We start from the raw sequence: 15,239 nt of genomic DNA, 5'->3' as shown, positions 1-15,239 counted from the left end.
CAGCTGAACCAAAATAATTTGGGCTGGGGTTAGCCCGACCGGAACCCAATGCCAAATATTGCTGGAGCTAACAGGCTTTTTCCTTTGTTCCCTTTGGCAGTTTCAACAGCAGGCTACCTGCGACATTAAGTCAACCATGTAATTTATGCTACAGCTTTACCTCTGCCATTGCTCTGTATGGCGAGACCATGCAGACGCTGCGACAACGGACATTGCACGACAATCGCCAGGCAGGAAAGTTCCCGCCCAGTCGGAGAACAATTCAGCAGTCAAGGGCAATCAGCCTCAGATCTCCGGGTAGGCGTTCTCCAAGGCGGCCTTCAGGACACGTGACAACGCAGAATCGCCGAGCAGAAACATATAGCCAAGTTCCACATACGAGCACGGCCTCAACTGGGACTTTGTATTCATATTGAATTACATTCACCCCCCCCCCCCCCCCCCCCCCCCCCCCCACCATCTGGCCTAGGCTTGCGAAATCCTACCAACTATCCTGGTTTGAGACAATTCACACCTCTTTAACCTGTGATTATCCCTCTCTCCAGTTGCTCCGTCTGGACATGTATATATATATATATAAATAAAATATATATATTATATATATATATGTTTCTGGAACCCACCTCTTCATTCACCTGAGGAGGAAGGAGCTATGCTCCGAAAGCTAGTGATTTGAAACAAGCCTGTTGGATTTTAACCTGCTGTTGCTGTAGCCATCTAAAATGGCCACCTGCAAAGGACCATGGGACTTGTGGTCAGCTTGAACACAGGCAGGTACACAGCCTCTGTGTATTGTGCAAAGAAGCCAGACCTGATTGAAACTTGTCTCCATTAAGAGTCAATCACCATTTCCCCCAGGACAATAGAGTTTGAATCAAGGAGTTACAACAGTAGCAGACTAGCCGGCATCACTTCCCCTTATTTGGAAAGGCCTACATGCCTAGGACCCTCCCAGCCACCTAGGTATCCACCCCCTAATTGGCCAGAATCAATGAGGGTGTTCGAAACCCTACCGATCCATTGGAGCTGGAGATAGGACCGCCCAAAAGGGCACGAAAGAGAAGGAGGATAAGAAGCCCTGCACACTAGGGATCGGCCTCTTTTGGATCGGCCTGTGTGCGACCAACTGTAGTATATCAACTAGCCAAGTTCAAGGACCCGTGATTGCTACCTGAAGGACGAGCTCAGCCGCGACGAACCTGAAGACTTCCAACCGACCCATGTGGGCACAGATCTCGCACAGAGCCGGCCACCCCGAAGTTAAGTAAAGGTCATCTTAGTTATTAGGGCTAGCTTAGCGCGTAGTCGCGTGTATTATTGCATATAGTAATGTCTTGTGTTATTAATAAACTGTCTTTGAACTAATACACTAGTTGTGCGGGCACTCGGTCAATATAAGAAACAGCTTGTAGTTCACATCAAAATATAGAAGTCAACATTTATTGGCGACTCTGACGGGACTCGATTAAAAGTGACTTTGTTACTCCGAGAGATCCCACAACTTTGAATCAAATTGGAGAAAAGGGAACGAACCACAAGAGTAAGTTTCATATCGACCAAATAACCGAATTTCGGAAGTGTGCACTAAACGCATGCGGAACTAGTGGGGAAGGGCAAGGTAAACTCGTCAGACTTGCATGCAAATCTAGAGGGATTGTGAACCGGAATATAGCCGTCAGCCATATCCATTGTTCGATCGATTCTTTATTCCCCCGTTCCAAATTATAAGTAGAGAAGAGATGGCAGCGCAGATGATAGAAAAATGGTGAATCCACAGCAGCAACCCGAGGTCGCAGTAGTCGACAAATCAGAGCAGTGCCCCATATGGGACGATGTATTGAGAAAGTATTTAAAGGGGAAAAGATGGCCCCTTTGGTCGTATTTCTGTGCAAATACTGAGTCAGGTTCAGGAAAGATAGGACAAACTTGGTGGGAGAATTTATGTGAAGTCTACTAGAAAACCCAGTAAAGTTCATAAAGCCAAGGGCAATAGTGTGCTGCTTGGCACAGTTGCAAGGCACCGAGGAGGTCGTTGAGACGCTCCACAGACAGTTAGTAGAGAAGGAAGAGGAGAATGAGGGAAACAGTAAGGGTGGCATGAAACTTATTGAGGAATTCCGGGAGAAGTTAGCCGCTAAAGACAGGGAAATCGCCGATGTTAAACCTGCCCATCAGTCTTGCATAGTACACCTGAGCAGCTTCCAATCCCTGAACGACAAGGCATATCAAGATACACAGCGCGCAGTCTTGGTAAGAGAGGAGACTGAACACCAGGTCACCCAGTTAACAAAAACATGTGCCGATTTACAGGCAGCTTTAAGAGTGCTCCACCAGTCCACTAAAGAACAAAGGCAGAGCACTGCTGACCACGCTAAATGCCAGCGAAAGATAGATAAGCTCCAGTCATTACTTTAGTTCAGAATGGTTTTATGTGTGCCTTCGGGACAGACGAGACAGATGAGGAAGAGATGGCAGATTGGAAAGAGTTAAATGAAAGCGCGCATATATATGTAAAGAGAATGGAGTGTCAAAAACAATCGGCACGCTTCCCAAAAAGAAAGGAACCAGCAGCACCGGCTGCACAGGTCGCACCAACCCCCACGAATCCGGTCACCACAGAAAGAAAGATAAGGGATCACCAGGTCCAGATATCACCTACATCACCCCACTTTCCGTGACCCAGTTAAGGGATGCTTGCACTAAAATTACTCCATTTCAGCCCACCGCAGACCTGCATAACTTCTTTGAGGAGGTGCGCCAACAAAAGGTTCTGTACGGATTAGATGAGAGGGAGGAGGTAAAATTGATCATAATGAGCCTCAGCCAGTCCGTATGGTCAGCTTTGCCAGACCCCAAAACGTAGGAGGAGGAACCCTAGAGGAAATGAAGACCTCGATATTAGATGCTATCGGATACAACAAAGGGGCGGTGGAGGGATTAAACAAATGCAAACAAAAGAAAGGGGAACATCGACCGCCTTTGCCGGTCGCCTCTGGATACATTTTAAGGCAGTATATGGAAACTTTAAAAAAAAAAAAATTTAGAGTACCCAATTAATTTGTGGGGGCAAAACCCACGCAAACACGGGGAGAACGTGCAAACTCCACACGGACAGTGACCCAGAGCCGGGATCGAACCTGGGACCTCAGCGCCGTGAGGCTGCAGTGCTAACCCACTGCGCCACCGTGCTGCCTAGTATATGGAAACTTAAACCACGCTCACTTAGATGACGAAGAAACCACTAAATGAAATGAAAATCGCTTATTGTCACAAGTAGGCTTCAAATGAAGTTACTGTGAAAAGCCCCTAGTCGCCACATTCCGGCACCTGTTCGGGGAGGGGTCCCGTACTTTAGTTTCACATGCCACTGAAGCAGGTAAAGGGGCTCGCGCAAATTATGACCCGGCAGATACCACACACAATGAGATTTGGGTACTCAAACGTCTATCTGGGGCACGGGAACAGTCCCTTCAGGATCAGATGGACCAGGGTGGATTAGAGGTCACAATGTACCCAGTTAGAACTAGCCAGCAACCCGCATGGACAAATGAGGGCAGAAGAGAGGAACACTACCCCTGAGAACAGCACCCTCGAGCACAAGGCCCAATTTACGCACCACTAGGTTCATGTTACACTTGTGGACATGTAGGACATTTCGCCCGCGATTGCAGACAAAACCCCCAGACAACCAATGACCCCAACAGCCCAACCCCCCACCCAGAAACAATAGGTCAGACCACGATCGCCAGCCACAACAGCTAGAAGTCAACGTTCGCCCCATGCACACCGTAAACGCCCGCTCAGACAACCCCGCTTATAACTCCTTAGATTGAGGGTGTCTCCAAAGTGGGTCTGTGACACGCATTGGGATGATGTCGGACGACCGGTAGTCACGGGCACAGTCCGGGGACATGCAGTTGATTTTCTCTGGGACACAGGAGTGTCCCGAACTGCACTAAACTCCTCAACCCTGTTCCAAAAAAACACCCTGGCCAACCACAGATACCATCAGACTCAGTGGATTCACAGGCCATATGCAAAAGGGATATATCACAGCCCCTATACCCTTCTAGATAGGAGATGTAGCCACTAAACACCCTGTTGTTTTAGTCGACCTACCCCCACCCGCAGAACACATCCCAGGCATAGACTTTATGAACTCTCATAACCTCTCCTTCGACCCTGTAAACAAGTGTGTCTGGCAGACGTACAAAACCGCCAGAGCGCACATCACACTCTCAATGGGAGGTTATGAAAACAGGATTTGCTCAGGAGGGGACTATTGGTTTAACCCTTCGGTAATTAGCATAGACAACACCATTAGACAAGTACTAGCCACTCACAAAGGTGCGTTTGCCCAGCACAATCACGACTGTGGGCAGATTCCTGGCACAATTATGATTTCAGGTCCTGACCCCAAGCCGCAGAAACAGTACAGATTCCCACAGCAGGCTAAGAGGGAGATTTTAAAAGTCATTAACAGTCTGTTAAAACAAGCAGTGATTCGACCTGTAGCTTCCACTAATAATACCCTGATTTGGCCCGTGAAGAAACCAGACGGTTCATGGTGACTCACAATTGACTACCGCAAACTAAACAAAGTTACCCCTTTAACAGCCCTCACCGTTGCCACGAATCCCGCGACCATGCTTAAGCAGGGAGTGCAAGCAAAGTATTTCAACATGTTGGATATTAACAATGGTTTTTGGTCCATTCCCCTAGATCGGGCTCGCCAATATAAACTACGTTCACTCTCCAAGGGCAACAGTACACGTGGACGTGTCTCCCCCAAGGATTCCATAATTCCCCCTCCATTTTCCACAGATAGCCAGCTTCTGGGCTCTCTAAATTCTCCCGCCCCGAATGCCTAGTTCAGTAGGTAGACGACCTGTTCCTGCAAACCGATACCAGGGAAGAGCATGTGGCTCGGTTAGCCAAATTACTGACCCTGCTCCAGTCCATCAGATGTAAGGTAAATCCCAAAAAAGCACAAATAATGAAGGAAAAGGTACTCTATTTAGGCACCGTTATCACCCACGACAATCGTGAGATCGAACAGAAGCGAATTGACTCTATTGTGAAATTGCCCCTGCCCCGTAATGTAAGTGCACTCCGTCATTCCTAGGTTTAGTGGGATACTGTAGGAATTACATAGACAGTTTCACCACCAAGGTCGCCCCACTGTCAGAGCATCTGAAAAAGAAAACCCCATGGAATTGGCTTCCACAGCACACAGATGCCATAGACAATTTAAAACACACCCGAGGCACAGCTCCCACTTTACAAGTTCCCGACCCCGACTTGCCCTACGCCATAGAAGTAGCAACCACCGACCGAACCCTATCAACAATGCTCCTACAGGAACGACACGACAGATTAGGACCGGAAGCATATGCTTCTAAAGTTTTAGACCCCGTAGAACAAGGGTTTTTCGCCTGTAAACGACACTTGCTTGCAGTCTTTTGCAGTTCAGTATTTTGCTTCTATTACAGACCAAAACCAAGTCACAATCTTGAGCAAGCACATCCCCACCCAACTTTTGTAAGACGGCAGACTAAAAGATGGTTCAGTTAGCCAGATCAGAGCAGCTTGCTGGACATTCTTACTACAAGGCAGGGATATTTCTGTGAAACGCACCAAGACCCACACATTTTTGGCAGATCATTTGCAATACGGCAGGGACCCACATGAATGCCAGATAATTATAGCCCACCCCCCACAGGACCCTTTGTTCCCAAGTGTAAGCTGTGAGACACAAAATTCCCAAGACACAGGGGACACAATAAAAATCTACGTAGATGGCTCCTCCACTGTTGAGGATGGTCTAAGAATCACTGGATGCGGGATTTATATGGAGGATTCAAAGAGATGCCCACTAGAAGAGGTATGTTTAAAATTGCCCGGCCACTTAGGTTCGCAAGCATCAGAACTCGCAGCCATAGCTTATGTAGTTAATCACCCAGACACGTTACCAACACCTGAGGACAGCCACTCGGACAGCTTGTATGTTTGCAACAGTTTGACCGAATTCCTCCCCCTATGGGAATCTCGAAGTTTTGTATCCACCGACGGAAAACCCCTACCCTCTGCCCCTTTACTGAAATACATTCTTAAAGAAGCCACCGGCCGCACATTCGGCATCATTAAAGTCAAGAGCCATCATCCTACCTCCCCACCTGGTAATCGCAAGGCAGACGCCTTAGCTAAAGCTGGATCACGCAATGGTCACTTTTGGCAACCACCCGAAGGCGAAAAGATACATTCAATCCAGGTTTCCCAAACCAATATTGAGGATTTATCTCAGGCACAGAAAGCAGACGACTCCCTCAAACAGATACTGAATGGCACCTACCCAGCCCCCTATGATAAATGGAAGGACACACTCAAAATACAGGACGGAATAGTGTTAAAGGACGGAATTTATGTGGTGCCCACCCAAGACAGAAACCAGTTAATCTACCAATTCCATGATGGACACGGACATCAGGGAACAGACACCACCATTGCCTATTTAAGATCTTTGCGTTGGTGGCCCGAACTGAAAAGCGATGCCACACATTATGTTGAGAATTGCCTCGTTTGCACTCAGAACAATCCAGAACATTATGCAAAGAAGGGACAATTAAGACACACTCGAACTGTAGAAGGCCCCTGGACAAATCTGCAAATCGATTAGATTGGTCCCCTCCCCCCGTGCAGAAACGTGCTGGTTGTTATATACACCTTTACAAAATGGGTTGAAGCATTCCCCACACGTTCAAACACAGCGAAGGCCACCACTAAAATTTTAACCCAACAGACATTTACGCGCTGGTGTCTTCCACGCAGCATTGAGTCAGATCAAGGTTCCCACTTCACCGGCAGGGTAATGCAAAACGTTATGACTATTTTTGGCATCAAACAAAAATTGCACACAGCATATCACCCCCAATCCAGCGGCATAGTAGAGCACATGAACGGCACTTTAAAAACGACCATTAGGAAAACGGTACAGCAGAACAATACCAGTTGGGAAAAAGTACTGCCCTTCACTCTCATGTTTATCAGGAACACTGTTTCCAGTTCCACAGGTTTCAACCCCCACACCCTTATACAGGGACACCCATGAAAGGCATTGAATATTTATAAGGGCTCGATTTGGCAAATCCCGTAGTAACCGCTATCACCCACGAAAAACAGTTCAACAGGTGACAGAGAACATTAAAGCGTCACAGCTAGCTGCTGCTGTCCGACTAGGCGCTGGAAAGAAGCAGAGTAAAGCCAGCTTCAACAAAAAGGTTCACCCCATAGAGTACATAGTCAGCCAGCAAGTTATGATCTCATTGTACAACCCCAGTTCCTTCCTATCCCCTAAATTTGCACGCCCCTACTCCATTGCAGACAAAGTAAGCCCCTCCGTGTACAAAATAGCGTACCCCAACGGTAAGACTGGTTGATTCCACATCAACCAACTCAAAGTCTACGGATCACAACGTAGCTACGCCCACCACTTAACCTTGGCAGTGGGAGAGGATGGCACGCTGCCCACTGACGATTCAGCCCAACGCCCACTCCAACTCTCCCCCCCTCCTGGCGACAACTATCCCTCGACTCCACCCACACTTGCAGGTTTCACCTCGCACTTGACTCTGATGAGAGCCCCCAGGATTTGACTGACATCACTGACAACTGGCGCGATCTCTCCGCCACCAGCTACCCTAGCCCCCAGAACAATACCCTGAATCTCTTCAACCCTTTCAATGACAATCCCCACCCATCAACTGCTCCTCTGCCCACCCCCAGCAACACTGCTTCCACTTCCAGTTCACCACTCCCCAACTACCCTTCATTACGCCAATGCTCCGAAACTCCTCTTTGGCACCGTAACAATTCCTGCAGGGTGGTGAGACATGACGAATTGGACCATCCGCACGCCTACACGACTAACGCTCAAAATCTTCAGACACGAGTCTGGCAACCAGGAGAAGAAAGCACTGAGCCCAACTTGGGCAATGATTTAACACAATTGATGCACACAAATATCTGAGGTGTCCAGATGATGAGAAATGGACACCACCTAGGAATTAAGGTGTCCTAATTTCTGATGGAGCCTGCCCTTCTTCTTTTCCACCTTATCTTCCTTCTCCACACATGGTTTTAATTAATATCAGCCTGACACCCAATTTCTTCATGCAGTCATAGTTACTCTTCTCACAGAAACACAGACGTGAGCTACTGACCAATGGCAGTTAAATGCACACTTGTTGGATCTCATATGACTGCAAATGTTTCCGCTCATTTCAGTCACCCAGGTAGGGAGTAACTGCACTAATCCACTCCCTACCTGAGCGCCCCTGAACTATCCGGTCAAGTCATGCTCGGGTAGTGGAGTCACGACACTAAACCCCCGCCCTACCCGGGGATCCCACCCATTCTCACCCCGCAGCTGCCCACAAGCACCCCATGTTCCCTTCATGCCCCTGGAATGGTTTACTACACACTACAATGACCTGGGCAGGTCAGGAATCTTCCTTTCGCTCCACAGTCTAAACCTTTACTTCTTTCACTTTTCTTTAGACCCCTTCGGGTAGGTTCCGAATGTTATTTACACTTAAAGATACAATGGTTGGTGATCACTGCTGCTACCTCGGACGAGACTTTATGAAACTGGCCGCCCTAAAATTCGGCTGGTTAAGCAAAGCCTCAACCTCCCATGGTTGTTAGTAAAGATGGAGATTGGTCGAAGAAAGCATCTACCTACTCCTAGGGTCGACCACACAAGCAGTGAGACACTTGAACGATTGCATTGCAGCACTTGAATTAGTACCTCTCAAAAAAAACATTTTTAAAGAAAATGAGGGAGTCACACATGGTGACAATCATAAAGGGCAATTGGAATTAAGAGAGAAAGACTAATACACACAGATATTAACCAACAATAATAACATGACACAATGTTTGATTCCCTAGGATTACACACAGAACAGAAAGACCGCAGGATGAATCCAAGAGACACGATCCTCACACGGATAATAGCTGGACTCACCTGACTCCGAGCGCAAAACACCAAAGACTCTCCACAGCCCAGCAGTTTATGGTACAGACCCCCAGATGCAGGGGAATGCGAGGACGGCATACTATGGGTAAAACCCAACAGAAGCGCCCTATTTGGGTGCAATAAACAAAGCACCATGTATCGAAAAGAAAAGGGGACCACATCAGAATGTTACAATAGCACAACTGGGAAAGGAGATTGATGGGAACTTACAATTGAAGGGTGCCCCGAAATTGGATGTTTAAAGTACAGGGAACACTTTGGAATCAGACAAAATTGCCCCAGGACAACCCTAAAGGTAACTTGGTAACACACATAACCAGAGTAGGGCACAAGCCGGTCCGAAACGCTACCACACAACAGACCACCTCTAGTCAGGACACCACTCAGCAACTGTTTGAGATCGAGACCGAAACCCCCGCCTGGTGGGAACACATTGCAAAATGGAACCCATTCTCATACATAGTAGAGGCCCTCCTCCTGATTGCGATAATACACATAGTTGTCCTCACACTCCAACTCCGTAAATGGAAGGCAAAAGCCTCCCGCCCCTATATACACAGTTCAAGCCACCTTCTTTGGACTTCAATAAAGCTGTCATAAGAATGTATTACTGTAACAACTGCTGCTAAAATGTGCCATTTTTACTAATGAAATAGGATAGGAAGAAATGTGGTGCTGCCGTTTTAAAATTTTATTTTGTAAATAAGTTTGTCATGTAGAAACAGCAGCATGTGTAGTTTAGAGTGTTAAGTTAGAAGTCAACGGTTTCATGTTAATTTAAGTCAAAATATTGATAGGAATCCAATTTTAAAAATGAAAGAGCCATTAGTAGTGAATTGATTTAATGAATGTATGTAATAATGAATTAGGTAAGATTGTGCACTAACTTTAGGACAGAGTAGAATAGGACCTTTACTGACCTGAAGGGTGACCAAACCAACAATGCAGATATGGGATCAATACTGTGATCCACCACGCATCGCATTCAGGATCAAGAGGATGGGATGTAGCCATCTAAAATGGCCACTGCAAAGAACCTTAGGAATTGTAGTCAGCTTGGACACAGACAGTACACAGCCTCTGTGTATGGGCCAGGATCAATGAGGGTGATCGAACCCCTATTGATCCATTGGATCTGGAGATAGGACCATCCAAAAGGGCGCAAAAGAGAAGGATAAGAAGTCCTGCTGACTAGGGATCGGCCTCTTTTGGACCGGCCTGTGTGCGACCAACTGTAGCATATCAACTAGCCAAGTTCAAGGACCCGCGATCGCAACCTGAAGGGCGAGCCCAGCCGAGACAAACCTGAAGACTTCCAACCGACCCACGTGGACACAGATAAAGGCCTTATCTTGCACAGAGCCGGTCACCCCGAAGTAAAGGTCATCGTTGTTATTAGGTCTAGTTTAGTGCGTAGTCGCGTGTATTACTGCATATAGTAATAAGCCTTGTGTTATTAATAAACTGTCTTTGAACTAATACAATAGTTGTGTGGTCATTCGGTCAATATAAAAAACAGCTGTGGTTCACATCAAAATATAGAAGTCAACATTGTAAGATTTCTTACTGCGCTCGCCCCAGTACATCGCCGGCATCTCCACATCATTGCTATGTATGATCAGAGTGCATCACTTAACCAATAGCAGTGCGAGAAGAATTTTGATGATCCTATGCCGAATTGTGTTTACGGTTAACAACACTATCAAAACACCGAACTCCACCTCACCGTAACCCTCATTCATGCCTTTGGTACCTCTGGACTATTCCAAAACATTCCTGGTGGGCCTCCCGCATTCTACTCATTTGATATTGTCCAAGTATCAACATTGGCAACAAAATACTATTGACCTCTATGCTCACTGGCCTACATTTGCTCCCTGGTCAAGCAAGACTTCGGTTTTAAATTTCACAGCCTTGCTTTCAATCCCTCCATGGCCTTGTCGCTCCCTCTCTATGTAACCTCCTTCAGTCCCACAACCCTTCGAGATATTTGTACTCATCTAATTCTGACCTCTTTGCGTTCCCAATTTTTATTGCTGTGGAATTCCCTTCCTAAACCTTAGGCCTATTTCTCTTTCCTCCATGAATACTCCTTAAAACCTACTCCTTTGACCAGGCTTTGGCCAGCTGCCCTATCGCCTCATATGGCGAGGTGTCAAACCTTGCTTAATAGCTTTCCTGTGAAGCACCTGGATGTTTTATTACATTAAAGGTGCCATATGAATACAAATTGCTGTAGTAACTAAGGAATTCTAACTATATTCGAGCTATAACTGTAATTCCACAAAAACCTCCAGCTCCTCTGCCAAATTCTCAAATTAAGTCCACAAATATATGATACCAAAAGATACAGGACAACAAGGTCAAATAAGACTCAAATCTGGGAAAAGCAAATTGCAATCGACTAGATTTTTAAGTAAAGTAATATTAACGGTCATCTTTTGTACCCATCATTTTTATTCGACAACCAAACCTGGTGATCTTTTATCAGCAAGTAGAATTGAGCAGACATATACTCAAAAGTGCAGATGTCAAATTTCCGATAAATATGATCTTATAAGTTTACTGTGACCTTAATTCTCTTTAGTCAAAGTTTGTAAATGCTGTTTTCCTCCAGAGCTTGCATCTGTTTCCAGTTTGAAAGGAAAAACTTTTAACATCCAACTCAATTGGCATAAATACAACTGAAAACTAAGGCTGCTTTTAGATTTAGCCTGTGTCGAACTGGACTGTTTTTATCTTCTGAATTTCCAAGTTGGTCTTTCAAAAACAGTCACTCAGGGCACTCCAGACAATTGCAGACTGGCTGTGATAATTTGATCAGTAAGCATGCACATCATGGTGTCACTAGAAAGGCTTACGTGCATTTTTTGATTTGATTTGATTTATTATTGTCACATGTATACAGTGAAAAGTATTGTTTCTTGCATGCTGGACAAACAATGCATACCGTACATAGGGAAGGAATGAGAGACTGCAGAATATGTTACAGTTATAGCAAGGTGTAGAGAAAAGATCAACTTAATACGAGGTAGGTCCATTCAAAAGTCTGGTGGCAATAGAGAAGGAGCTGTTCTCGAGTCGGTTGGTACGTGACCTCAAACTTTGGTACCTTTTTCCTGAGAAAGAAGAAGGTGGAAGAGAGTATGTCCAGGGTGCGTGGGGTCCTTAATTATGCTGGCTGCCTTTCTGAGGCAGCAGGAATTATAGACAGAGTCAATGGATGGGAGGCTGGTTTGCGTAATGGACTGGGCTACATTCACAACCTTTTGTAGTTTCCTGCGGTCTTGGGCAGAGCAGGCTCCATACCAAGCTGTGATACAACCAGAAAGAATGCTTTCTGTGGTGCATCTGTAGAAGTTGGTGAGGGTCATAGCTGACATGCCAAATTAAAATGAAATAAAAATCGCTTATTGTCACGAGTAGGCTTCAATGAAGTTACTGTGAAAAGCCCCTAGTCGCCACATTCCGGCGCCTGCTCGGGGAGGCTGTTACAGGAATCGAACCGTGCTGCTGGCCTGCCTTGGTCTGCTTTCAAAGTCAGTGATTTAGCCCGGTGTGCTAAACTTCTGAGAAAGTAGAGTCGTAGTTGGGCGTTCTTAACTATAGTATCGGCATGGGGTGAACAAGGACAGGCTGTTGGTGAATTGTACACCTAAAAACCTGAGGTTTTCGACCCTTTCTACTTCGTTCCCATTGATGTAGATAGGGGCATGTTCTCCACTACGCTTCCTGAAGTCGATGATAATCTCCTTCGTTTGCATAATGTCATCCCAACATCATCAAGATATACTTGCGCTGCTAACTACGTTTTTGCTAGCTAGAGAATGACTTGTAACAATAAGGAATAGAATCATACAGAGGAAGAGGACTTGGTCTATTGCGTCTGTGACAGTTCTTTGAAAGATCTATTCAATTTGTCCAACTTCCCTTCTCTTCCCCCACAGCCCTGCAAATTCATCCTTTTTAAACTCACTTTCAATTCCCTTCTGAAAATCACCATCAAATCTGCTTCCACCATCCTTTTAGCTGGTGCCTTACTGATTGTAAGGGCTTGCTGTCTAGAAATAATTCTTATCGTCTCCCCTTGATCTTTGCCAATCATCTTAAATCTGTGCACTATGGTGACTGAGCCTCCTGCCAGTGGAAGCAGTTTCTCACTGAAATGAAGGCCCAGAAAAACAAAACATGGCCACCATGTTTTGTTTTATAAAAGCAAATTATTGCGGATGCAGGAATCCGAAACCAGAAGAGAAAATGCTGGAAAATCTCTGCAGGTCGGGCAGCATCTGTAAGGAGAGAACAGAGCTAACGTTTCGAGTCCAGATCACCCTTTGTAAAAGCTTTGACAAACGGTCATCTGGACTCGAAACATTTGCTCTTTTCTCTTCTGACAAATGCTGCCAGACCTGCTGAGATTTTCCAGCATTTTCTCTTTTGTGTTTGTTTTATGTTCATCTCGCAACTGGCCGCTTGACACCCAGGGTGAGGAACTGGCAGCTTAAAACGAGCTGGACTGATTCTAGGACAACAATACTCCCGTTCATCCTCACTTTTCTTCTCAATTAGAAATCACTGTGCAGAGTATTAACAATCATTTGGTTAATTTCTTACAATCTATGAATTTTGATTAATGATGCTTTGCTGTTGATATTCACAAAAGAATTACAGGTATCGTCTATTAATTTTAGTGACATACACTAATGGAAAACAAATTCTAACATTATCTCCTTGCACTTGATTACTTGTCCTCGGCGTATTTTGTTGCCTTTCTTTCTCCTTAACGCTGTTGCATGTTATATTTTCCCCCTCACTAGGCTGGATTCTTCATCCTGCCGCACCAAATTTCTGGGTTCAGCACACCAGCGGGATGCTCCTTTGCATCAGCTGGTCAATGGGGTTTCCCATTGTGGACAACACAACATCGAGAAACCCCAGACTGCCAGCAAAACGGAGCAGTGGAGAATCCAGCCCTCTACATTGCAATTTATTTCTTTCACATTAGAAATCCTTTATAAGCCTATTTCATACTCCCTTCTGCCACGTTCCAGCCTTGCTCTCATCACTGCCACTGCAGTCTACAATGTTGAAAAAGCCAACAGAAACAGGCTACACGATTAATAGACTGTGACAACATAACAGTTAAAACGGTTCGTTACTGTTAATCTGCAACCTGAAATATGGAAGGTTACTATTTTCTCTCTCCTCCCCCCGCTCCCACAAAAGAGCAAACTTTGAAATTAAGCAATGACTATGCTAAAGTTTTGCTTTGCAACCAGTTTAGAAATAACTAATTTGAAGCTATTGCCAATGAGCTGGCAAACGAGATAGATACAGTAATGGACATTTTGAATGTAACATTATAATCAAAGTTACCTCCAAAAATCCAACTTCTGAGAATTTAAGATTTAAGTGAAGAACCCGAATATTTGTAAAAGATAAACTTTCCTTCTGCACTGTCATCGGAGTATCAGGTGATACTAAATCCGGATCTGAACGTAGACATTTTAAAATGTACCCCCAAGATGTCAATAAACAAACTTTCAATTACTTTGAATTAGTCAAACCTTGGTCAAACCTCCCACAGTCCAAAGATGTGCGGGTTAGGTGGATTGGCCATGCTAAATTGCCCGTAGTGTCCTAAAAAGTAAGGTTAAGGGGGGGGTTGTTGCGTTACGGGTATGGGGTGGATACGTGGGTTTGAGTAGGGTGATCATTGTTCGGCACAACATCGAGGGCCGAAGGGCCTGTTCTGTGCTGTACTGTTCTATGTTCTATGTTGGGTACTGCAATAAGAAACAATCACTAAACTGAGTGCATCTAAGTAATCCCCTCTCACTACCCCTCAAAATGTCTTTCATATGAATCATTCTTCATTGGAAAATAAAAACCACCACAACCACAAACATAGCACGTTCCAGCTGTATTAACAAAATGAATGTTTCCTCAAGTTTCCAAAGTTTGTAACCTCAGGGTTGCCTGTCAGAATTTGTATTCACTTACAGCTAGTCAACGTAATCAGCCATACTGTATTCAACTTTTCAGCTTGAATTTTAGGCTTTCATGTTGTTTTATTGTGGATATGATCTCTACAATTACCATTAAAGCTGGATTTTTCAGGATTCTGTACATTGGCCAAAACATTCTGCAAGAATAATGGCACGGTTAACATAGCTCACCATTATTTATGCATACATCAGAC

General features: G+C 45.3%; 1 protein-coding gene across 5 annotated transcripts in view; it reads right to left on the bottom strand.

Moving 5' to 3' along the window:
• LOC119978690 (protein tweety homolog 3-like) overlaps positions 1 to 15,239 on the bottom strand; it is a 286,190-nt gene that overhangs the window by 61,864 nt on the left and 209,087 nt on the right. The window lies entirely within an intron of this gene.

Source organism: Scyliorhinus canicula, chromosome 15, assembly GCF_902713615.1.
Source record: "Scyliorhinus canicula chromosome 15, sScyCan1.1, whole genome shotgun sequence".
Lineage (NCBI taxonomy): Eukaryota > Metazoa > Chordata > Chondrichthyes > Carcharhiniformes > Scyliorhinidae > Scyliorhinus > Scyliorhinus canicula.
The sequence above is the reverse complement of the archived record's forward strand: the minus strand, read 5'-3'. Positions and strand labels throughout refer to the sequence as shown.